Below are 26,149 nucleotides of genomic sequence, written 5' to 3' on the forward strand. Positions count from 1 at the left end.
GTGTGTTCAGTGATTACAGCTGTTTCTTTCCGTTCAGCGTCAATCTCACCGGTGCGGCATGGAGCCGCTTTGCCTGCACTTGCCTAAGAAATAAAGACAAAGTTATCAAGAGCTGGTCAGTTGCCTGTGTATTTTTCTACTTTAGATATGTAAAGTAGGGCTTAGTTTCTTTACTTTTTTTTTTAGATAGGAGAAAGGATGCCTATTTGGTGGGCACTTATTTACTTGTGTTGAAGTGGTGTCTATAAGATCAGAACTGATAGGAATTTCATAAAGATTTTTATCGGAAAGATTTATTTCTCTCTTCGGAGCTCCATTTTCATTGCTGACCATTACATTGATACATTTGTTTGTGATCCTTCTCGGTAGTTTGGAAAGTACATCTAGAAACTGTTTTCTGGCACAAAACTTTCAGCTTGGGAGTGATAGTTCAGGATGACCACTTTGTTCTTCCCTATAAGCACAACATTTACATTTTTAGAGAAAAAGATCAAAAGCAATCACCAATTGTGCCATAGGCCCTCAGCACCCCAGGTTAGTTATCCCCAACAACGAATAAAGCCGCATTAAAAGCAATAGTTCTGAGAATTTGCTCTTCCCTTTTATTTGGCCTTTTTTTTTTTTTTTACTTAAGTAATTTTGAATATGTCTCTGGTTTCATTTTGTCCTTTACCAAATGTCAGCCTCAAACAGAAGAGAAAAGAAGAAAAGGACAGTTCATAGGCTATCAACATAAAGCCGTATTATGTATAAGGAATATATTTTACTTGCATGGAATTCCATAGATTGATGTCCAGTAAATCGTAACTCAAAGAATGCTGAAGGTGAACAATGTGCATTAAAATGTCATCACCAAAGGGCCGTGGAAAAATTATATCTACGGGCCAAACAGCTCTTTCATCACACAATTTATAATAATAGTATGATTCATAATAATAGTAATAACAGCCAAAGTATTATCAGAGGAAGGTGTAAAACATACAAAATAACTCAATAATCTAATGGAAAGTTATAGCGGGTGAAATAAGTATTAAACACGTCACCATTTTTCTCACTAAATATATTTCTAAGGGTGCTGTTGACATGAAATGTTCACAAGTAATCCATACATACAAATAAACTAGAACAAATAAGCTCAGAAATTAAGTTCTGTGTAATATTGTAAAATGGCACAGAGAAAAAGCATTGTACACAGAAAGAAAGGGAGGTGCAAGAAGGCATAAAAAGCCAAGACAACAGCTGAAATCTGGCAGGCAAAAAATAATATGAGCTGATTCAGTCACAGCCGATGGACTTCAAAAAGGTCTCATTGGCAAGGCGTCACACACAAGAACACTGTTTGGGCCATAATATGGAAGTGGAAAGACAATCATTTTAGCATAAATTTTCCCCGACCAGGTGCTTCTCACAAGATTTCGAACAGAGGAATGAGAGATTCCAAAAGACGTGGAATTCACAGGTAGTGTTGTATCAAAGAAAAAAGTATTCAGTGAGGAAAAATGGTGAAGTGTTCAATGCTTTTTACACCAGCTGTCATCTGCTAGACCTTATCCCCTTCTTGGAAAAATCCTTCCCGTCATATGAAGGCTCCCCTTCCTGTATCTCGACATACATGTGCGTAATGATGGGTGATCATGTGGGTCACTTGGGGGTTTTGCCACCATGTACATTGTCTTTGGGAATACAGAAGATAGCAAAGTACAGAGACAATTTACTATATTTGAACTGAAATTCTCCACAGTTCTTTGCTATATTTATACATTCTAGATTTTGCATCTGCATCACTGGACTAATATGGTTACTCCAAACTACTATATTTATCTGATAAAGATGGCTAGGAGAAAGAAATAGTTGAGAGAAGAACTTCACGACAGGTGAAAACAAACAACTTTTGCCAGAAAGTTAAACAGATTTGTAAATTACTTCTATTAAAAAATCTTAACCCTTGCAGTATTTATCAGCTGCTGTATACTTCACAGTAAGTTATTTTCTTTTTGAATTTCTTTTCTGTCTGACCACAGTGCTCTCTGATGACATCTATGTCCATGTCAGGAACTGTCCTGAGCAGGAACAAATCCCCATAGCAAACCTATCCTGCTTTTGACAGTTCCTGACATGGACAGAGGGGTCAGTAGAGAGCATTGTGGTCAGACATAAAAGAAATTCAAAAAGAAAAGAAATTCCTCTGCAGCACACAGCAGCTGATTAATACTGGAAGGAGTAAGATTTTTATATAGAAGTAATTTACAAATCCATTTAGCTTTCTGGCACCAGTTGATTTAAATTTATTTTTTCCACTGGAGTACCCCTTTAAGGAGGACCTGTGGCCAACCCCAATAAATTGACATTTTACTGTAATTTAATAGACTAGGGCAATGCTGGCTAAACCTTTTGAACCCAAGTGCCCATACCTTAACACTAAATCAACTTATTTGAATCAAAGTGCCAGGGTGGAGCCACAAATAGGGAGTTGCCAAAGGGGGAGGGACTAAAAGGTTCAGAACCATTCAAAGTCAAAAAAAAATGTTTCCCTCTATATAATGACTCTCTGATGCCTGTGATATGTCCCCTGCTGTACATAATGACCCCTCTGCTAATTTCCCCCTCTGTAAATAGGACTCCCTGTTGGTAGTTCTCCCCTGTATTAAAGGATAAGGTGTCCTGATAGCACACCCTTTTACAGTTTCTTGATATGCCCTTCCATTCTCAAGATACATGGGTCTATAATTCATCGAACAATTCAGGGAATCAGTCAGATGGGCGTAAACTTAATTTTAATAATGGGAGTGACGTGAGGTGATGGGCGGGATTCTGAAGTCAGTGTGTGTATGTACATTGAGGGGTGTGTTTATGTACACTGAGGGGCATGTCTGCCTAATACCCACTCCCGGGCAATAAAATCCTGCTGAAATTTTCTCCCATTATTAAAATTAAGTTCACACCTCCTGACTGTATGACCCCGCCCATTACTTGATATTCACTCTCATTATTAAAATTAAGTTCACGCCCATCTGACTGATTCACTGAATTTTCAGACAAGCTATGAACCCACTTATCTTGGACACAGAAGGCGGCATCATGAAACTGTAAAAAGGTTTGTGATCAGGATGTCCTAAGCTATTTCATGATAAGGGCTATGCGGTCTTTTTTAAAGTAAAGGTATGCCAGGGATTTGGATGATTTTAGCACCTTGTATGTACAACTAGGCATAGTAAAGTATATAAAACACAATAACACAACACAATAGAATGTCATGTTATAAATGTAACATGGAATATAGAAGAAATTGTGAAACTATAAGTAGTGATAATCCATAGGACCAATATTTTGGTGACTGAGCTGCCATTTTGGCAAAGTGTTGACCCATTACCATGCACATTTGGTTTGGATGTGTAAGGAGTTGAAATGCCTGCAAGATCTTATGTTGAGAAATATAACAAAATTAGGGCACAAGGCCCTATCCAACCATTTCCCCCTGAGAGTAGATTCAACAGTATATTCTGTACAAACATCAATCTCAATAATTGTCAGTTATCGCCACCGGCACAACTTTTCTAATCCACAACCATACACCTTCAGCGTCGTCTAGACAGATAAAATCATAGGTGGACTAGGAAAATAGTCTGATAAGCAATGGAGGAAATCTTCCTCTGGAAATAACAGCTGGTTGCCTAGATGTCTTTATTCTTATAATGGGGAGACAACCCTTTATTGGATGTAGAATAGTTGCTGCAGGTTTCAGTGTTGTTATTTCTTGATCCATTTAGTCCATACTGTTTCAGTGCTAAATTGCATTTCCAGAAACTTATGAGAGTGTCTCAAGGAGTAATCCAAAAAGAAATGGTGGTAACAATTCCTCCATTCATTTTCTCCATGCATTCTTTATGGGAGCATTGGAGTCCCCATCTGGAGATCTGGTCAATACATTTTAAAATAGTGACATACCCCTTAAATGCTACTTGAACCATTTTTTCTACTCAGCCTGAACCAAATTGTAATAAAGCTCCACATGCTAATTTTACTTACAAGGCCTCTTTGTGCCCCCACACAGTAGTTAGCCCCCTTTGTGCTCCCACACTATATGTAGCCCCCTTTGTGCTCCCACACAGTAGATAGCCCCCTTTGAGCTCCCTCACACGTTTGATCAACCTCTTTGTGCCCACTCACAGTAGATAGCATCCTTTACCAAAACAAAAATAAAAAACTAATACTTACCTTTGCCTTGCCGCTCACATACCGGGAGCTGGTTCCTTTTCCTTTCTACCTGTGTTAGGAGGGGGAAGTCCCAGTTGTCACAATTTTTTTAAGCCTACAGCCTGAAGCCTACAAACTAGAGTGACGTCGCACTTCTGTAGGCACTGGAATACTGCACTGAGCATGGCAGTGTGTATGTACTTGTTGTAGGCCCCTTTCACACTGCTTTTGCTCCCCGTCAAGATCGGGCATTAAAGTCTCTTTTTTTTGTGTGTGTGTGTGTGTGACTTTAACGGTCGTTCTTGTGAAGGGGAGCAACGGGCAAAAACGGATCCCGATGGTTCCCATTTACTATAATTGGGACTGTCGGGCGCTTTATCTTTTTGACGAGACAAGCGGGAGACAAAGTCGGCACATGCAGTAATTTTTCTCCTGCTATTTCCCCGGGCTCCTCCAATGTCCATCCCACTGCCTTGTGCTAACGGCAGTGTGATAGAAACCTTAGTTTGATGAGGGTGGTCTCTTACTCCCCCTGGCAAAGGGGTCCAGTCACAACTGCAACCTTTGCGACCCCTATTGCTACACCACTGCAAGGCATTGACTTTCTAATTTCCAATTTCTGCCCAATCCCCAAATCCTGATTCCGCTGCTTGATCTGCCAAGAAGTGTGTGCTCAAGAAGCCCTGTGTTCATTTTTTTAACTTATGTTTTGAGTCAATGTGTAGTAAAGCATAAAGAAATGCAGAAAGATGACAAGTCCATGTGAAGGAAGTAAATTGCTTCTGTAATCGGCTGTCAGTGAACGGAGGATCTGGCTATTTTATAAAAAGGAATTATGTAATGACAGCAAGAAGAAACTTTATATCTCATTAAATGCAAGTTGTTTACTATAACATATGGTTCATTACGCAGGGCCAGGATGTCTGGAATTATTACCGGCTAAATTAGCCCTATTGGATTTCATTTCCTTACTTAGTTAATATACCTGTTTCCTCTGAACCTCTGTATTTAAAGTCTTCCACATCTACTGCATTAATCCCTTTTAGTCAGGACTTTCATATTACACCTGTTTCTGACTTCCATACTTTGCTAGCAGACATGAGTAGCTGAAATCTACATTTATCAAGCACTGAGTGTGGTGCACAATGCTGGCTAATGACAAGAGCACTGCGCTCCATTAATCCAGGTCACAGCGCCCGTGTCTTCTTACTAGTTGCGTAAACTATTAAACAATAGTAAAATATGAGAAACAGATGGTATCTGCTCTATGGAGCATGATGCGGCTATGAACTGTGGTTATTCTCAGGATTCTTACAGCTGGAGATAGAGTAATACAAATTTGTACATACGCATATTATTAAATAATTAAAAGAGCAAAAAATTTATTAAAATATACCCATAAAATATCTGTCCCTAGTTGTCCTGTTTTGTTTGATTGTAAAGAAAGGTTTTGAAACATTTTGAATAACCCAAATATGAAACATATATGGCTAGATCTAATATATGCACGCAAAGATACAGTATATCCACCCTTACCTTTTTCTGAATTTTTTTAGGGGGAATTTTGGAGGAAACAAAAAAATTCTAATCCACTGGTGCAATAAAATTAGACAGATTTGTGAAGTATGTCTATTTGAAAATCTTAAGTCTTCCGATACTTATATGTTGTATGCTCCAGAGGAAGTTATGTAGTTCTTTCCAGTCTGACCATGGTGAGAAAACCATAGCAAACCAATCCTGCTCTGGACAGTTCCAGACAGAGATGGCAGTAGAGAACACTGTGGTCAGACTGGAAAGAATTATCCAACTTCCTGTGGAGCATACAGCAGTTGATAAGTTCTGGAAGGATTTAGATTTTCCAGTTTATGAAAAAAATAATTCCCCTCTGGAGTATCTTTGGAGATACAAATTGAATGCAATGTGACTACATGCTAGCAAAACTCTCAACAGGCTGAAATACACATCATAGCAAGGGATGAGCAAATCAAATCTGACAAATCCGAATTCATTACGAATTTCAATAAAAATTTGCTTCACAACTAATCCAAATATCGCTGTGATTAGATTGCTCAAATCACTTCATTAAACTCCATTTAGGGCAGTCCAGGCTCCAGGGCATCTAAGATGGTGGCTCCACATGTCAGGACATGGGGCAAGGAATGCTGGTAGGGTGGGAACACGGGTAGGCGGGATGACCCTAAATCACATGCAGCATGCAGCGTATCAGCAGCCAGCCACCCCTGTGATGTCACAGCCCTATATAATTGGCAGCCATCTTGCGGCCACTCACGTCAGTGTTTTATTGCAGAGAGAGGGACAGAGAGCAGTGGGTGTTGCACAGAAAATAATTTTTACAGCAACAATTCACCACAAGCCCAAATCTTACTGCAGAGTATTGCTTTAAACAGGACTTTAAAGAACTGTAATGACTCTTTGTATTTTGCACGACTGTGGGATCAGACTACACACAAGGTTTATTTGCAGTCTGTACCCCTGGAGACTCATAAGTTGGCATAGGAGATGTATACAGAAATGTTGGACTTCTTTAATTTCATTCTTTTATTTTTTTGTATAATTTTTATTGCTGTGAAGCAATGTAAAGGGGAAGATATCCTTTAGGTATGAGGTTAAACAACAGAAGTCATTATTTCTTTTGTCATCATTATTTTAGGGAAAATGTAATTTAGTTGTACTTTCCTTGAAATACGGTGGAACACAGAACTTTAATACGTGCATTGTATTGAAGATCATGCTATAAAGTCATAATGCAAGGCAGAGTCATTTGGCTATGGTTGTTATGTACTTCTGAGGTTTACACTGAAGGACAAACAAAACTATACACAACATATAAAAAGGCCACAATAAAAGGACATGTTTATTTCTATTCAGTTTTCATTAGAGATATTTACTTGTTGTTGGGTCCAATAAGTAAAGCGAGTCCATGCATTCCATGTCTACAATGTTTGTTGCAAGATGGCGAGGCAAGATAAAAGAAGGTTCAAGGTAAATCTACAGCTGTTAGTAAGGTAAAGGTAAAGGTATGACATCCTGAAAAACAATGCTGAATTATGTATGGTTACATGGTGTACAGATCTGTAACAAAGTACCGATGGCTATGAGTTTGTACTATATCCAGGGGCGTAGCTAGAAATCACAGGGTCCCCAATGCGAAAAATTATCCTGGGCCCCTCTACCCCTCGAAGACCTGCTTCCCCAATCCCTGACGAACCCCTTACCGGGCCTCGACCGCACAAAGATAATAATTACAGGCAGGGCTGGACTGGGGCCAGAAATAGGCTCAGCATTTTAAAATAAGCAGCCTGTTTTTATAGTGGAGGTCCGACTGCTTAGACCCCCACCAATCCCCTTGGTTCAAGTGGCTCTCCAGCTGTTATAAAGCTACAACTCCCATCGTGTCTGGAGATCCTCAGGGATTATGGAAGTTGTTGTTTTGCAACAGCTGGAGAGCCACAGATTGGGTCAGACAGAACACGCAGTGATATCAGTGACCTGAGTGACAACTTCTCTGTTGTCTTTTCTTTCTCATCTTGTCCGGGCACCAGGTCTTCTTCCAGCTCCATCTTCTCTGCAGAGTCTGATGCCCGGACATCGTTGATTGCTTAGCTTGTCAGCAGATCCTCATTCTCTATATAAAGACATTAATCATTATATGCTTTGAAAAAGGTACAAGTGCTGGCACTGGTGGATATCGTTAATAGTGAACAACAGGGTACTTGACTAGTGCAGCAGTGAGACAGCAACTCCTGCAGTGATAGACTTTGATGGAACTTTGCAAACAAGGTAAGGAAGTAAACTAGAAATATACACTCACTGCTGGGGTTGGACCCCCTTTTGCCCTCATTCTTCATGGCATACTTTCTACAAGATGCTGGAAACTTTCTTCAGAGATTGGTCCATCTAGACATGATGGACTCACACAGTTATTGCAGATTTGTCGGCTCCAAATCCATAATGTCACCAACCGTTCCACCACATCCCAAAGCTGTTATATTGGACTGAGATCTGGTGACTGTGGAGGCCATTGGAGTCCAGTGAACTAATTGTCATGTATGAGATGATGTGAGTTTGGTGACAGTAGCCATCAGAAGATGGGACCACTGTGGCCATAAAGAGATGGGCATTGTCAGCACAAATACTTGCTAGGCTGTGCATTTAAATGACATTCAATTGGTATTAATTGGTCAAAGTGTGCCAAGAAAATGTTCCCCATGTCATAACACCACCATCACTAGCCTAAACCAGCAATACAAGGCAGAATGGATCCATGATTTCATGTTGTTTATGCCATATTCTGACCCTGCCACCTAAATTTAGCGGCTGGAATCGAGACTCTTCAAGCCAGGCAACGTTTTTTCTGTCTTCCATTGTCCAATTTTGGTGAGCCTTTGCAAATGTTATAGATTGAACTTGATGGACTGTTTTTTTTTTTTCAATATTATAAAGTATGTAACTAGGAATTGTAGCCTCAGTTTTCTGTTCTTAGCTGACAGGAGTGGCACACGGTGTGGTATTCTGCTGCTGTAGCCCATCTGCTTCAAGGTTCGATGTGTATTCAGAGATAGTATTCTGCATAGCTTGTTTTTAATGAGTGGTTATTTGAGTTACTGTTGCCTTTCTCTCATCTCAAACCAGTCTGACCTTAAATGATCAAGATCACAATTTAGGGTAGTAGATACATTTTTATATTCTCTTTACCATAGAAAGAGATTTTCCTTGTGCTCTGAACACTTTATGGGAAAAGAATGTGGAACTATATGGTAAGGTTCAGAACACACCCATGAAGGTGTTACAATTGTTTCAATGTTTTTATATTTTTTGTGTGATCTACAGGTGAGCTAATGTGTGCAGGAGGTGTCAGACTGTATCAGGTATGCTCTCTTTGTGTAGAGGAGAATAACAAATTGTCCATGGTATATTGTTCACTGTACTCGGCCATAGAGTTTCAGTGGAGCAGTTATCTTCTGTCCTGATCAATAGTTTCCATTAAAGGGGTTGTCGAGCTTTTGAAAATGTATCCTTTATCAGCAGGATAGGGGGTAAGTGTCTTATCATTGAGGGTCCTCTTCAGGGGCGTTGCTAGGTCTTCAAAAGATCCGGGTCATGGGCCATGGGCCCCCTCTGTGCCCCTGTATATAGTTATAGGACTCTCCGTGCCCCCATATATAGTTATAGGCCCCTCTGTGCCCCATATATAATTATAGGCCCCTCTGGGCCCCCATAGACATATTGCCTCAAGCCATATACAGTATAAGGCTTTATGCAGTACTGCCCTCTGTTCTTACCAGTGCTCCTCCAGACTGGGGTCAGTGGTAAGAGCATTGAAGCTGGCGTGTTGGACAATTATGGTTCTGGCCACCCACATTTCCTGCCGAATTATAAGATAAGAATCTCTACTAAACAGTGTATGCATCAATGCTCATCAGGGACACACATGGTTTCTGACTGGTTGGGGTTTAGAAACATAAAATAATACCTCTGAACCAGGACAACATATAACTTTGCCAGTGACTAATACCATCACACTGCTATAAAATAAAAAAAAAACACTATACAGAGCCCACAACACAAGGACAAATTGTGCCACACCATGACCACTACCATAACTACCATATAGTGACTGGATACTACCATACCGACACTGAATAAAAACCCCTATACACAGACCGAAAGACCAAAAAACTAAACTGCTTTGCCCTGCCCACTTTTTTTTTTTTAAAGTCATTTTTGTAGAATATTTAATTTTATTACACATTTTACTACAAAAAAAAAAAAAAACAACAGATTTTGCTGGATAATTCTTAGGCTATATTTACACAGGAGTAAAATGTGTAGAATGTGCGCCAGAAAATATGGCGGACATTCTGCACATTGAAAAATTCCAAGCACTGCTCGGAAATGGGTTTCATAGACTGCATTTCATTTCCTTGTGGACATGTCTATTCCTCCTGCCAGAATCAGAATTTCCATGGCAAAAACAGCATTCTGCACAAGTTCCACCCATGTGAACTGACCCAAACTACAACTACAACTCCCAGCATGTTACACTATAACTTATACTATACTACTACTATGTGGTTTATTTGTTGGGAAACACTGCATTAGAGCAATGTACCCCAATCTGAGCCAATGTCTTTTTTTTTTTTTTAGCTGAGAAGTGGCTGGTGATTTCCTGCACACACCTTACATAATCAGCTCTGCTATGTCATCTGACAAACTCACAAACTCATTGCTGCTAAGTGAGCACCAGTAGCAGTACTCACCTCTTCAGATCTTGCCTGTGATAGATGCTCAGCACTAAGACCCATAGGAGAGAGAGCACATGACCTCTGTCATGCCCATCACATGACCTCTGTCATGCCCATCACATGACCTTTGACATGCCCATCACATGACCAGAGCAGGCCTGTGAATGCCGAGGAGACATCTGGTAAGCAAAGCGTCTCCCTGCAGCTCTGTGCACACCATGCTCCATCTGATTTTCAACTTCATCATGTGTCCAAGAGACGCAGATAAAGTTGAAAGACATGCCGCTGCCTCACTGGACGGATTTCTCCAGCCCTTATTGGAGGAATTTTCCCCCTACAATCAGCACCATAAGGGTATGTTCACACTGCAGAATTCCAACAAAATTCTGCCAGTGAAATTCCGCAAGTGGAATTCTGTGCAGTGTACAGTAACATCAGTGTGAATGGGTCTTCCGCGAGACCCGTTCACACAGCGGAATTTCAGCAGAGGACAATTCTGCCACTGAAATTGTTCCACGCAAAGAAAGAACATGTTCATTCTTTGCATGGAATTCCGCAATGGTGACGGCACATTCCCCTGTGGTCCTATCACCGAAGTATTTTCGGTGGCCGCCACCTGACACAATCTCTGCTTGCGGAATTCCGCGAGCGGAGATTCCGCAGTGTGAACATACCCTAAGGCAGGTCTTTGCTGTGTTATATTAGTGCCGATCCTGTGGATGACACGGGCCAAAACTGCTGCACCTGACATTCTAGACTTCTCCCTTATCCACAGGATTTTAAAAGCTGGACAACATCTTTTAAGGGGTACTCCGGTGAAAACCTTTTTTCTTTTAAATCAACTGGTGGCAGAAAGTTAAACATATTTGTAAATTACTTTTATAAAAAAAATCTTAATGCTTCCAGTACTTATTAGCTGCTGAATGCTACAGAGGAAATTCCTTTCTTTTTGGAACACTGATGACATCACGAACACAGTGCTCTCTGCTGACATCTCTGTCCATGTTAGCAACCGTGCATAGCAGATATATGCTAAGGGTAGCATGGTGGCTCAGTGGTTAGCACTGCTGGCTTGCAGGGCTGGGAACTTGAGTTCAAATCCCACTAAGGACAACAATAAATAATGTGTTATTATTATTATAATAACGTCAGCAGAGAGAACTGTGCTTGTGATGTCATCAGAGAGCATTCCAAAAAGAAAAGAATTTCCTCTGTAGTATTCAGCAGCTAATAAGTACAGGAGGGAATAAGATTTTTTAATAGAAGTAATTTATAAATATGTTTAACTTTCTGCCACCAGTTGATTTAAAAGAAAAAAGGTTTTCACCGGAGTACCCCTTTAAGCAGTAGGACAACTATATCTTACTCTGCAATTCTGTCAAAAGACCATCACGAAATACTGCCTAAGTGGCCAAGAAATTCTCCTCTTCTTGAATTCTGAGAAGTCAAAATGGCTCAAAGTGGCATAGAGGGCCTTGGTAGTAGTTATTCTCTCCAGTTACTAAAGAGGTCAACAGGAAGTTGTTTAAAGGGGTACTCCGGTGAAAAACTTTTTTTTTTTTTATCAACTGGTGCCAGAAAGTTAAACAAATTTGTAAATTACATCTGTTTAAAAATCTTAACCCTTCCAGTACTTATCAGCTGCTGTATGCTCCCCAAGAAGTTATTTTCTTTTTGAATTTATATTCTATATGCTCACAGTGTTCTCTGCTGACACCTCTGTCTGTCTCAGGAACTGTCAAGAGCAGGAGCATATCCCCATAGTAATCCTATCCTGCTCTTTCCAGCTCCTGAGACAGACAGAGGTGTCAGCAGAGAGCACTGTTGTCAGACAGAAAATAAATTTAAAAAGAACTTCATGCAGAGCATACAGCAGCTGATAAGTACTGGAAGGGTTAAGTCATTTACAAATCTGTTTAACTTTTTGGCAGTAGTTGATTTAAAAAAAAAATCACTGAAGTACCCCTTTAAACCTAGAAAGTAATAAATAATTTCTACTAAGTAAGTCTGTGAAGTCTATGAGGCCATACATCGATGGAACACAGTCCTTTACAGGCAATTCCTATATCCTACTGGCAGGGTGAGCTAGGATTTGTAACGCTCGCCTAATAAGAGCGCCCTGGAATATAGAATACCAAAACTTTGTGTATCTCATATATTAATATAAGCGTTAAAATAAAACAGGGAATTTAAATGTTACTTTCAAATGGTTAAGTTTTCCGCTCACCTCTGTTCCCCCTCCCTTAATCCCGGCTTCTTGCCAGCAGACAGACACCATAAGTACAAAAGGGGTAGAAGCAGCATGTTCTGTGTCGCTTCCAATTAGCAGATTCTTTCATCTCTCTGCAGGGTTTTTTTTCCAGTCTTTCCGGCAGAAATCAATGGAGGGTGAGATTTCTTAGGCCGATGATGCCGGCTGTCTCTGAACTGGTTGGAGAAAAGATGTATTTTCCCCATAAGAGGCAGGTAGGTATCAGTCAGTATAGGAGACACCTTTCGCAGATCTCAGGTCTGACCTGACGCTTGTGCTGCCACTGTGGAGCGCTTGCTCGAAATCCTTAAATAGCAGTAAAATGTGATTACCCACTGCGTATTGTTGAAGAAAGTGTCTAACAATCCTCACAGACATAGGCTAATTGTTTGAGCCATTGCATTTCAAAGACATTATTAGCTAAAGATAATTAACTTCTATGCTGCAAATTGAGATATTTGGAGCTAATCCTGACGTGCCTGCAGTAATGGATTAAAACTACCCATAGGCCCTGAACAATGTTCAAAGCAAAGCCCCCAGTCTACATATTTATTTGTGCCTCATCATCTACAACACGCTTTACTATTTAACACACTCTTAACCCAAATAGGAACATATTTACATTTTAGACAGTCATATCTATACAGTTAGGACCTGACCACCTGAAAAGTGATAATTGAGTCAGCAAACATATACAGCATGTAATTAAAACTAATAAAATAATCATATCTTTTACCCCAGCATGGTATACAGTCCCATTTCTCGTCCCCAGTATCGCTCCCCATCTCATTCCTAGTCCACACCAAGGCAACTATTTCATTTCTGGTATTCAGCCTGTCTTACTTTCAAATTCTAAGTCCACAGTATGGCTCTCTATTTCATTCCTGGTCCATAGTAGTGTTGCTCGCGAATATTCGCAATGCGAATTTTATTCGCGAATATTGCATATTCGCGAATTCGCGAATATTCGCGAATATAGCGCTATATATTCGTAATTACGAATATTCATTTTTTTTTGCTTTTTTTTCACAGTACACATCACAGTGATCATCCCTCTCTGCTTCCAGCTTGTGTGGTGTAAAGAAGGCTCTAATACTACTGTGTGAGACTGGTGTGCGAAGTTTCGCATATGCGAAAATTTGCATATGCTAATTTTTGCATATGCGAATTTTCGCTTATGTTAATTTTGTATATGCTTATTTTCGCATATGGTAATTTCCGCATACGCAAATCTTCGTATATGCGAAAATAAAACGGGAATATTACGATTATGTGAATATTCGCGAATATATGACGAATATTCGGCCATATATTCGCGAATATTCGTGAATTCGAATATGGCCTATGCCGCTCAACACTAGTCCATAGCATAGCTCCCCATCTCAATCTTTGTCCCGCCATTGCTCCCCTTCTTAATCCTAATTCAAAGCATAGCTTTTCAACTTGACCCTGGTTTGAGCATGCTTTCCCATCTCATTCCTAGTCCACAGCATGGCTCCTCTCTTATTCCTGGTCCCCAGCATGCTTTCCCATCTCATTCCTAGTCCACAGCGTGGCTCCTCTCTTATTCCTGGTCCCCAGCATGCTTTCCCATCTCATTCCTAGTCCACAGCGTGGCTCCTCTCTTATTCCTGGTCTCCAGCATGCTTTCCCATCTCATTCCTAGTCCACAGCGTGGCTCCTCTCTTATTCCTGGTCCCCAGCATGCTATCCCATCTCATTCCTAGTCCACAGCGTGGCTCCTCTCTTATTCCTGGTCCCCAGCATGCTTTCCCATCTCATTTCCAGAGCGTGGCTCCTCTCTTATTCCTGGTCCCCAGCATGCTTTCCCATCTCATTCCTAGTTCATAGCATGATTTCTCATCTCATCCCTGGTCCCCAGCTTTGCTCCCTTTCTGGTACTTTTCTGGTACCTAACCTGGCTCCCCATCTCAATCTTTGTCCCAGAATGGCTCTTACTCTGTCTGTGGTTTCAGCCCTAGTCAACCGTATAGCTTTGCATCTTAACCCTGCTTCCAACATGGCTCCCTTTTCCTCCTTGGTCCCCAGTATGGCTCCCAATCTAGTTCCTAGGAAGATAGTAACGGGAGAAATAGTGCATGCACTATTTCTCCCGTTACTATCTTCCGTCACAAAATAACGGTCGTTATTGATAACGGCTATAACGGGTTAAAACGGCTATTAGAAAAATTCCATAGACTATAATGGGATTTTCTAACGGCCATATAGGATTTTGCTGATTTTCAGACGGAACTTCGTTCGGATCTTTAAAACGGAGTCATTTTGTAGTGTGAAAGAATCCTTACTATGTAAAAAGTACTGTAGATGTTTCAGTAAGTATCGGGAAGAGAACAGCATAAATATATGAAGAATATGCAGATGGCGCCTCGGGCAGATGTGAACCAGAACCCAAGGCATTAATGCTAACAATAAAGTCTCCATTCCACTATTATACAATATGGCAGGTGCAACACTATCTAAAGACACATCTGCATGAAAAAACAACACCGACCGGACCCACCAGGCCTGAAGGGCTACATTTATCAATGGACTAAATGGCATATAGGAATATATTATTCAAAAATTACTAAAAACGTATATCCCACTGGCTGTACAATGAAATTGTAGACGTTCTCCCAAGGGAAGATAATACAGACTAGTGATTTCACGGGGGTAACCGGCTGCAGCTGCTTCGCCTTTGGTTCAGAGCTGACCTATGTCACCCCAGCGTCTAACACGCTACGACCGAATTCCGGAGGTTGGGAGGCTAAAATAGAATTGACTTTGGCTTTTCAGAAACCACTTTGGAGCTGTACCTAAAGACATAGCAATGTGTTCATGTGTAAATTATCTGCACAAAATACAATTTGCTTAGCTAATGGGTTTCTTTTTTCTTTTGGACATTTTGTACAAGGAAAGTTTGCAGAAATCATTCCAACCCAGGCGCTCCTATATTTCTCACTTCAGTAATTTGTCAGGAAAGATCGCCTACTAACTCCATTGGACCGTATCTAGAAGCACATTAACCCCCGGCTTACCCACTGCTTTAATTTTAATGCACTCCCAGATTTACTTAAGCTAGCTTGTGTTCAAGAGATGTGTAAAAGGAGGGTGGTAGGAGAAGGTAAAGTAGAGAGTAATGAGGCTCTATAAGGTTATTACTGCCTGGGGTTAAAGTCTGATGGGAGCCAAAATAATCTTGTGTGAAGGAAGCCCGTCTCTGATGTAGAATGTTATGAAGCTCTGTAGGGGTTAAATATTCACCAATGCCCAGAATATATTGAAAAATTAAAAGAGGGATTTCACTGCCGTGTTAAATGAAAATCTGATATGGCTTTCTGAGAATAACCCATTTTTTATTCCTTAAAGTGGTGACTGGAAGATTTACAGTGACTGATATGAGATGTCAACACAAGAAAAGACTGAGGGACATGCACAGGGGCGTATTAGAGCTCTGTGCAACCCCAAGTAATATGGCACTTGTAGTCTATTGGGACCTCCTATTCCTCCAATTGCATATAAAGGTTTTATTAGTGTAAATTCCACAGAAAAAAAAAAAACTTTTCAGACGTTAGATGCCTTATTGTAGAGGTGTTTTACAATATGGGGCCAGATAAGGTTTACAACTCAACAACAAAACTTTGTTGGATGCCATAAAGATAAAGACATTACAGATCTAATATGTTATTATGTATAACATGTACAATGCATTTGGAGTGTCTTCAGGCCCTTTAATAAATATATATATATATATATATATATATATATATATATATATATATATATGTATATATGTTTTCCCCCATCATTCGACATTCAGTACTTAAAGGGAACTTAAAGACCTCTTGCTGTTTGTTTGTCTCCAGTTTGGATGTCGTTCTGCAGCTCAGTTCCATTGAAGTGAATGGAGCAAAGTTGTAATACCACACCCAAAGTGGAGGCATGGAGGGTGCTGTCTTTAAAAGGAAAAAAAATGCCTGTTTTTTATTCCTGGATTACCCCTTTAACCATCACTGTAGCAATGCACCTATCTGGGCTTTTCTGCTATGGCAAAGTGAGAAATAAGAAATTCTTCAGTAAAAGACACATGAAGCCACATGGCGTTAACAAAAAATAAATAAAATAAAAAACTAAAGGACAATTACACTGTAAAAAAAAAAAAATTCTCTGGTGGGGTGAAACCAAAATAAAATTTTGAACTAAGTATCAAGTCTGGAAGAATCCAGGCACTGCCATTCACTTGCCCAATATCATATCTACAGTGAAGCATAGTGGGGGGCATCATCATGTTGTGGGGGCATTTTTTAGCAGCTGGGACAGAGAGACTGGTCTGAGTTGATGAATAGCTGAATGGAGCCAAGTACAGAGATATCCTTAATGTAAATGTGGTGTCCTGGTACCGTATCCTATCCGGTACCTGTGTATATAGGTCCCCTTAGCCAGAGTCCCTAGGACGTCGGGGTCCCTATTGTCTTATTCACCCCTAGTCACCTCTCATCCCTATAGTAGTTATCCTGTAGCCATTTAGAATTTGTATGTGTAGGATTGTATAAATGCAAATAGCTAGTTAATTACCTGTCCATAGCATAGCAGGACCTGCGTGTCATGTGATCAGGTCAACTCTATGGTATTGTGCTTCAGGACCTTTGGAGGTCCCTATGACGTTTATCTCCCATCACTCATTGTAACAGTGAGTGACAGTTTATTGGACCAGTAAAAACAGCCCCGCCCCTGCCCATATAAGGGAGCAGCAGCCATGTTCTCGCTCTCTTGTTCCTGCGCAACCAAGCAAGAAGCATCTGCGCTGCTGTGCTCCGTGAGTCTAGGCCTGAGCCTTGCGGCGACGGCCGATGCCTTCTAATTTCTGAGTGTATCAATTCCCCACACACTCTGCAAGATCACCGGACCTTATCTATCCCCTAAATCGGGATGGATCTGCACAAATAATCCCTGATTCAGAGACTATACCTAAAGTCAAGGTCCACAACAACTGTCAGTCATTGCACTATATAGAGACTGTATTCCTGAGACTGTTATTGTGCATTGGATGTACCGCAAGCCTTTCAGTAAAGTTTGTTCAAGGTCAATTTCAAGTACCTTGTGGACCTTCAGTCATTTATACATGCACCTATCGTTACTGGGAAGGGCGGCGATAGGCCGGAGAATCATCTCAGCATACTAGCCCTCAGCCTGGCGTCACGAGCTATCGGGTTAACATTAACCCCCTCATCTACCACAACACCCCAACTACCATACACCCCCCCCCCCCCCCCCAAGGCGTACCACAAAGCCTTTTTGGCGTTGCACGAACAGGATTCGGGTGTGTGCCTACTACAGTTGTCCACTGGTGAAAGTGTACTCCCCCCCCAGAAAACGATCTTTATTCATGTACTGTGACTTATACTCCATAGTAAGGGGTTGCGCACACGGTGCTGTGTGGAGGAAGTGCGCATGTAAAGTAAGGGGGAGGCGAACAGTACAGCAGAGCTACAAGCTAGCGCGGGACATCCCTGCGCACGTGATCCAGAAACCAACAAAGAGAAACAGTTCAGCGCGGGAAAAGGCGCAGAGTGCGACAACAGGCTGGAAGCCGTGAGGAGTCGTAACAGTACGGGACTCTGAGACATCAGATTGCCGAATTGAAGTCCTGCATAGAGTCGCTTCAGCTACCGATCAACGCACTCAAATTTCAATTAAAGGCAGTTGAGTTTCAGGTCACCGGTCTCAAATTTGAAATCTACGCTCTCAAGTTCCAGATTAGAGAACAACTGCGTATTTCTTTGGGACCTAGGAATTCAAGATCTGTTTAAAGGGCCAGCATACCAAATACAGAGATGTCAGAACCTGCAGCCCCCAGTGCCCATCTGAACAGCAAGGGGGCGATGCTCCAGTGGCCCCACCAGTGGGGTCTCCAACCCAAGCCAGAAGGGTGTTGCCGCCTTCACCAACACTTTCGACCTCACAAGGACGTTTTCTGCCTGTGATTCCAGCAAGACCTCCAGCACAGGCGAAACAGGACCCAGCAAGTCCACCTTCAGTCTCTCCCTATGTGTTGGGAGCCCCAGATGCTGCACCTGTCTTCTTGGGGAATCCTGTGCTTACCACGTACAATGGTGACCCTTTTACATTAACAGACTTTAAAGAAAAATTCTACAGCCTCTTTGGACTTTATGCACTTCCCCCTCATCAACAGGTACAGCTGCTTCTGGGACAACTCCAGGGACCCGCCTTGGAAGAACTTCGCACCTGGCCAGCGGCTGATAAAGCTACAGTGGGACAGATTTTTTAAGGACTTTCTCAAGTGTTTGAATCTCATTCTCCCTCGGAGCTACGCCTCCGAATCTATGAATGGCGCCAGAAGCCAGGTGAGACCCTCCGAGCATATGCAGTGGCTTTGCAGAGCGCATTAGAGGTGGTACAGAAGTTGGACAGCATCACGCCCGATCAGGGTAATCGAGTACTAATGGACCGTTTTATAGAAGGGGCGCTGAACAAATGGGACAACGCCCAACTTAGGATTCTGGCCGTGCAAAATCCCGACATGGGTTTCCCAGCTTTTAAGAGATTCGCCGTTAAAGTAATAGAGTCGGGACCTCAGACAGAAGAGACTAGTGTCCCCGCTACTGAATCTCCGGGGCCTGCTCCCCAGCCGCCTGTCCCTTCTCAATCTGCCCCGCCAACACCTTCTTCTAGTCCTTGGACAGCTGACTTACAAGACATTAACCCCTTAACGACGCAGGACGTATATTTACGTCCTGCGCCGGCTCCCGCAATATGAAGCGGGATCGCGCCGCGATCCCGCATCATATCGCGTCGGTCCCGGCGCTCATCAATGGCCGGGACCCGCGGCTAATACCACACATCGCCGATCGCGGCGATGTGCGGTATTAACCCTTTAGAAGCGGCGGGCAAAGCTGACCGCCGCTTCTAAAGTGAAAGTGAAAGTGACCCGGCTGCTCAGTCAGGCTGTTTGGGACCGCCGCTGAGAAATCCTTCTAGATCTGCAACACCACCACCAAAGAAAGCTGACCCTCGCCCTGTTGCTCCATCTGGTATCCCTCCTGTGAGACCAACTGGGAGTCAGAGACCCATCTGTAGCTATTGTAACAAGAATGGACACTGGAAGAGACAATGCTGGGCTTTAAACGGGCGTCCCCTGGGGTCGAGGACCGCACCCCAGGAGTAGAGGTTGAAGGTCCAGAATCAACCAGCGACAAGAAGGGACTGTCTATGTATGTAGCTTCTTGTCCTTATGTACAGGTGATGATTGAAGGTATCCGGTTACAAGCTCTGATAGATACGGGGTCTCAGGTATCCACTATTCCGCAGGGGGTTATCTATTAGTACTGGGGCCCAGAAAGGTTGTGTGACCCTCAGGAAGCGGAGTTCAGAGTAATTGCAGGGAACGGGAAACCAGTACCCAGGCATGGTTACTGGGAGCCCACGGTGCAGGTGAGAAAACATGTGTTAGGAAGACAGGGTGTGATTGTCACAAATGTTAGGGATGAGGGGGCAGCTGATTTCCTTTTAGGCATGAATATTATGAGGCACTGTTTTGATGATATTGTCTGTGCACTTTATGCATCTCTCCCTCACCTGTCACCCCCAGGCCGGCGAGCTGCCCAACACCACCTCAAAATCCTCCAAGCAAAACAGAAGTTCGTGAATCATCAAGGATTCAAGATATCTGAGCCGTTAGTCTACAGCCACAGACGGAGACAGTTATTTGGTGCCGTGCCCGACCCGGGGTGAAAAATCAAGATTACCAAGCGCTTTTGGAACCCCTTCTACTGGAAGATTGTCCCTTGGTGCGAGCTGCTAGAAACGTGGTAACCGTACGTAATGGGAAGGTTCCAATGAGACTTATTAATCTCTCTCAAGTTGCGGTCCAACTACCCAAGTATACCCCAGTGGCTACTCTACACCATCTAGACGTCCGAGATGTGGTCTCAAAGTCACAGATGGTCCAACAAGGACCTGACCAGAATCCTGCGGAACCTTGGTGGAGCCAACTACAGATAGGAGGCGAAGATACCCCCAAGGAACAGGTGGAAGGAGTCATCCAGGTGGCTAAGAAACATCAAGAAGCTTTCAGCAAGTTCTTCACAGACTTTGGCAGGACCACCATGATCAAACATAGGATTCTCACTGGAGACAATCCACCCATTAAAGAGAGAAATCGTCCTGTGGCTCCTGGGATGTATCAGACCATAAAGAAAATGCCTTTGGAGATGAAAGAGGCCGATGTCATCCAGGAAAGCCAGAGTCCGTGGGCTGCACCTTTGGTCCTGGTGAAGAAAAAAGATGGAACTATCCGCTTTTGCGTGGATTACCGGAAATTGAACAACATAACTCATAAGGATGCTTATCCTCTCCCTCGCATCGAAGAATCCGTGACTGCGTTGGGGTCTGCCGCCTACTTTTCCACACTGGATCTGACGAGCGGCTACTGGCAGGTGCCAATGGCAGAAGAGGATAGAGGATAGACCCTATGGGTCTCTTGGAGTTCAAAAGAATGCCCTTTGGACTGTGCAATGCTACAGCTACTTTCCAACACCTAATGGAGCGATGCTTGGGGCATCTTAACTTCCAGAGTGTTCTGTTGTATTTAGATGATGTCATCGTCTATTCTCGAACATATCAGGAACACCTGGATCACCTGATAGAAGTTTTCCAAGTCCTTATCTGACATGGACTCAAGGTTAAACCTTCAAATGTCACTTGCTAAAGTCACAAGTGCTCTACCTAGGACATGTCGTCAGTGCTCAAGGAGTCCAGCCTGATCCAGACAAAGTGAGTGCTGTGACAGAGTGGCCTACACCCAGGACGGTGCGAGACGTCCGAAGTTTCCTGGGGTTTGCTGGATATTACCGGCGCTTCATCCCCCATTTTGCTCAAATTGCTGGACCCTTGACCGGGATAATTATAATGGGAGGCTTCCCATACAGTGGGCCGAAGAACAAGAAGATGCCTTTCGAGCCCTGAAGTACCTCCTCACGGAACCCCCCATATTGGCGTATCCTGACTACAGCCTGCCGTTCCGTTTCTACACAGACGCTAGCTTTGAAGATCTGGGGGCGGTCTTATCTCAAGTGCAAGATGGCAAGTAGAGGGTGATTGCCTATGCCAGCCGGCATCTTCGAGGTGCTGAGAAGAATGATGCTAACTATAGCTCCTTCAAGCTGGAGCTCCTGGCCCTGGTCTGGGCCATTACTGAGAAGTTTAAGGACTATCTGGCTGCTACTCCCTTCACAGGCTACACTGATAACAACCCCTTGGCCCATTTGAACACTGCTAAGTTGTGAGCTCTTGAACAGCGTTTGGCCTCTCGATTGGCCAACTATGATTTCAACATTAAGTACCACAGCGGAAAAACCAATGTTAATGCGGATGTACTTTCTCGCATGGCCCCGGGAGAAGCACCTCCTGCTGAAGATGTGTGGGAAGATGTGGAAATGCCTCCCTTCTACCGAAGGTTCGTGAGCCAGAATGCTCTAACTGCCCAGGCGGGTGACGGACCTGAATCTCCCAAAGTCCCTGAAGATCTGTCCACCTGGAAGACACTTCAGGATGAAAGCCGGGTTATGGGGGACCTCCTAGACTATTGCCTCCACAAGAAAGTGCCCACTTGGGTGCGCAAGGCCCACGGAGACTTCGAATTGAAGCGGTTTGGGCGGCAGAGGAATCGCCTGTTCCTGCACAAGGGGCTGGTTTACCGAAATTCCCTGGACCCAGTTTCCAGAGACCGCATACACCAGATTGTGGTTCCCAGAAGAGATGCAGCCATGGTCCTGAATGCCTATCATGATCAATCTGGACACTTCGGGGTCCATAAGACAGAGATGACCGTCAGATTTTACTGTATTGGGATGCGGGGAGACATCGAGAAATGGTGTGCCGAGTGCTCCATGTGCAACGTGATAAAGAACCCCCGGAGGGACGCAAGAGCCCCTTTGCATCCCATCTGTACAGAAAGGCTGAATCAAATTGTTGCCTTGGACCATGTGAAGCTGGGCCCCACTCGATCTGGCTATTGTCATGCTCTAACTATGGTGGATTATTATTCCAAGTGGGTGGTCGTGGTCCCTGTCAAGGATCTTACCGCCAAGACTGCTGCTCAACTCTTCTATCGACATTGGATCCAACCTCTGGGGTGTCCCGAATCGGTCCTCACGGATCGGGAACCGCCTTTGAAGCCCAGTTGTTCCAGGAACTTTGCCGGTTGCATGATTGCAAGAAGCTCCGGACAACGGCCTACCATCCCCAAGGGAATGGGCTCTGCGAGAGGATCAATCAAGTGTTCATCCAGATGCTTAGAGCTGCCATTGTCTCAAAGCACGAAGAGTGGCCTCAGCTTTTGCCTGAACTCCTGTAAATTTACAACACTGCCCACTGCTCTACGGGGTATACGCCCTTTTTCCTGATGATGGGCCGACACGGCCAATTGCCAAAGGATCGAACCTTTGGGTTACAGGCACCTTTCAACAATTCTCAGGCTTCCCAAGGTTGGGTGTCAGAGCATCGACAAAGAATTGAGGAAGCCAAGGGCATTGTTGAGAAGAAAATGGGTGAAGTTCATGAATGCCAGCAGAAAGATTATAATCGACATGCTTCGGCTCAGAAAATTTCCTAGAACCCATAAATTGGACTCCCTGTGTGAAACGGAGCCATACACCATTACTGCGGTTCCTTATCCCGAAACGGACGTGTACGAGATACAAAAAGACGGGTTCGAGCCACAGGTGGTCCACCGGAATAGGATAAAAGTGTGCCTAAGAGAAGATATGCTTGGCCCATCTCCTCCTACTCCTCCTGATCCTCCTGCTACTTCTACTCCACCTCCACCAAGGCCAATGAGATAATATGTGCCAGGAGAAGGAATTCATCCCCCTATGGACGTTCCTTTGTTTCCATCTCAACAGCCTACCATGTATTGGGGTATTCCGTTCCCAGCTCCATCCAATCAGCCGCCACTGGTTGCACCACCCAGTCAGTTGCCAGTAGCTGTTGCTCCCTGTCAACCACCATTGGTTGCTACACCCAGTGTCCTGCTCCAGTGACTGCTCCAGATATTGATGCCACTACTCCGTCTGTCTTAAGAGAACCCCTTAGTTCAACCAAAGATGTTGCTTCCGTTTCCAGCCCTCCAGCTGGTCCCTCGGGGACTGAAGTTCTTGAAGAATCCTCAAGTGAAGGAACTCCTGATGACTCGGAGGTGGTGTTGCAGCGGTCTCAAAGGACTACACAGGGCAAACTACCCATCAGGTACCAGGACTCACATTTAGTACTTGCACACATAGTACCTTTGATAACCCACTTCAATGATCTGCCAATCACTTTTCAGTACCCTAGATTACTAACTTAAATGTACTACCTCAAGTTTCTTTAGTACATAATTCAAAATAAATATCTCACTTAAGAAAACACTTAGGAATTGTAGCATATTGATACCTAATTCCTGCCACTGTTAGGTACACTTCTTCTCTCTTTCATTGCATGTGTGAGATGCTCTGTCTGGCCATTAGGTGCTCTTGTGAATATAGAATTAAACAAGTAATTCTAAGAATAACCTAGATAGGTTGCTTTGAAAGTGCTCTAGGGGTAAGTAGTGTGCAGCCGATAGACCCTAGCAGCCACCCTTACTGTGATCTAGCTTCCGGCTAGCCAGTATAACCTTTTGTGTACTAACAGGTAACTTATTGTTGGCGAATAAAATGTGTGAGATAATATAAATGTCTAGTCAGCTTGAAGCTAAAGGTAAATAGAGCTGTATTAATATCTAGATAGTCTCATGTATAGAGAGTTATACTAATGTTCAGTTTAGCCTCATGAGAATGTGTAGAGAGCTAATAAAATGTCTTAGGAGCTAGCCACTACATGTCAGATAGCTGCCTAATTGTCTAGTAAGCTTTGTAATGTATAATAAGTTTAATAAAGTTGTCTAGGAAGCTAGAAACTAAAGGATAGATAGCTTCTTCAAATGTCTAGATAGCATTCTTGTCTAGATATCACTAATGCCTAGATAGATTTTTATTATCTAGTCCAGATACTGGTAAGGTATCAAGAGAATGTAAATGTATTCAATGTTTACATAGGATGTATAGCAAATTTATAGATCATCCTGTTCTAGTCCTAGTCCCTCTGTCTTAGGGGACAGGCGTCGAGGTCGACTTATCTTAAGTAAGGGAGTTTGTGGTGTCCCGGTACCGTATCCTATCCGGTACCTGTGTATATAGGTCCCCTTAGCCAGAGTCCCTAGGACGTCGGGGTCCCTATTGTCTTATTCACCCCTAGTCACCTCTCCTCCCTATGGTAGTTATCCTGTAGCCATTTAGGATTTGTATGTGTAGGATTGTATAAATGTAAATAGCTAGATAATTACCTGTCCATAGCAGAGCAGGACCTGCGGGTCATGTGATCAGGTCAACTCTATGGTATTGTGCTTCAGGACCTTTGGAGGTCCCTATGACGTTTATCTCCCATCACTCATTGTAACAGTGAGTGACAGTTTATTGGACCAGTAAAAACAGCCCCGCCCCTGCCCATATAAGGGAGCGGCAGCCATGTTCTCGCTCTCTTGTCCCTGTGCAACCAAGCAAGAAGCATCTGCGCTGCTGTGATCCGTGAGTCTAGGCCTGAGCCTTGCGTCGACGGCCGATGCCTTCTAATTTCTGAGTGTATCAATTCCCCACACACTCTGCAAGATCACCGGACCTTATCTATCCCCTAAATCCGGATGGATCTGCACAAATAATCCCTGATTCAGAGACTATATCTAAAGTCAAGGTCCGCAACAACTGTCAGTCATTGCACTATATAGAGACTGTACTCCTGAGACTGTTATTGTGCATTGGATGTACCGCAAGCCTTTCAGTAAAGTTTGTTCAAGTTCAGGTACCTTGTGGACCTTCAGTCATTTCTACAAGCACCTATCGTTACTGGGTAGGGCGGCGATAGGCCGGAGAATCATCTCAGCATACTAGCCCTCAGCCTGACGTCACAAGCTATTGGGTTAACATTAACCCCTCATCTACCACAACACCCCAACTACCATACACCCCCCCCCCCAAGGCGTACCACATAAACCTCAGACTGGACCGAAGGTTCACCTTCCAATAAGACAATGACACCTCTGTAAATGTCCTTGAGTGGCCCAGCCAGAACCCTGATGTGAACCCAATAGAACATCTCTGGGGAGATCTCAAAATGCCTACTACTGATGGTCCCCATGCAACCTGACAGAGCTTCAGAGGATCCGAAGAAAAGAACAGTAGAAAATACCCAAATCCAGCTGGGTGGGTGGAGTGGCACCAATCAAAATGTCATACCTTATCCCCTATGTGGCGAGGAGAACCTATGGATTTGGGGCCTGGTCTTGATTGTGACCACTGAGAACCCTATAGCTCCACCACAGGATCTACCAATCTGTTAGAATGTG

General features: G+C 43.2%; 1 long non-coding RNA gene across 1 annotated transcript in view; it reads right to left on the reverse strand.

Moving 5' to 3' along the window:
• Positions 1–287: 287 nt before the first annotated feature.
• LOC130367099 (uncharacterized) overlaps positions 288–26,149 on the reverse strand; it is a 46,391-nt gene continuing 20,529 nt past the window's right edge. Inside the window, exon 3 of the long non-coding RNA XR_008892076.1 lies at positions 288–454. This is a non-coding gene — a long non-coding RNA (uncharacterized LOC130367099). The remainder of the gene's footprint in view (positions 455–26,149) is intronic.

This window comes from Hyla sarda, chromosome 4 (genome assembly GCF_029499605.1).
Source record: "Hyla sarda isolate aHylSar1 chromosome 4, aHylSar1.hap1, whole genome shotgun sequence".
Taxonomy (NCBI): domain Eukaryota; kingdom Metazoa; phylum Chordata; class Amphibia; order Anura; family Hylidae; genus Hyla; species Hyla sarda.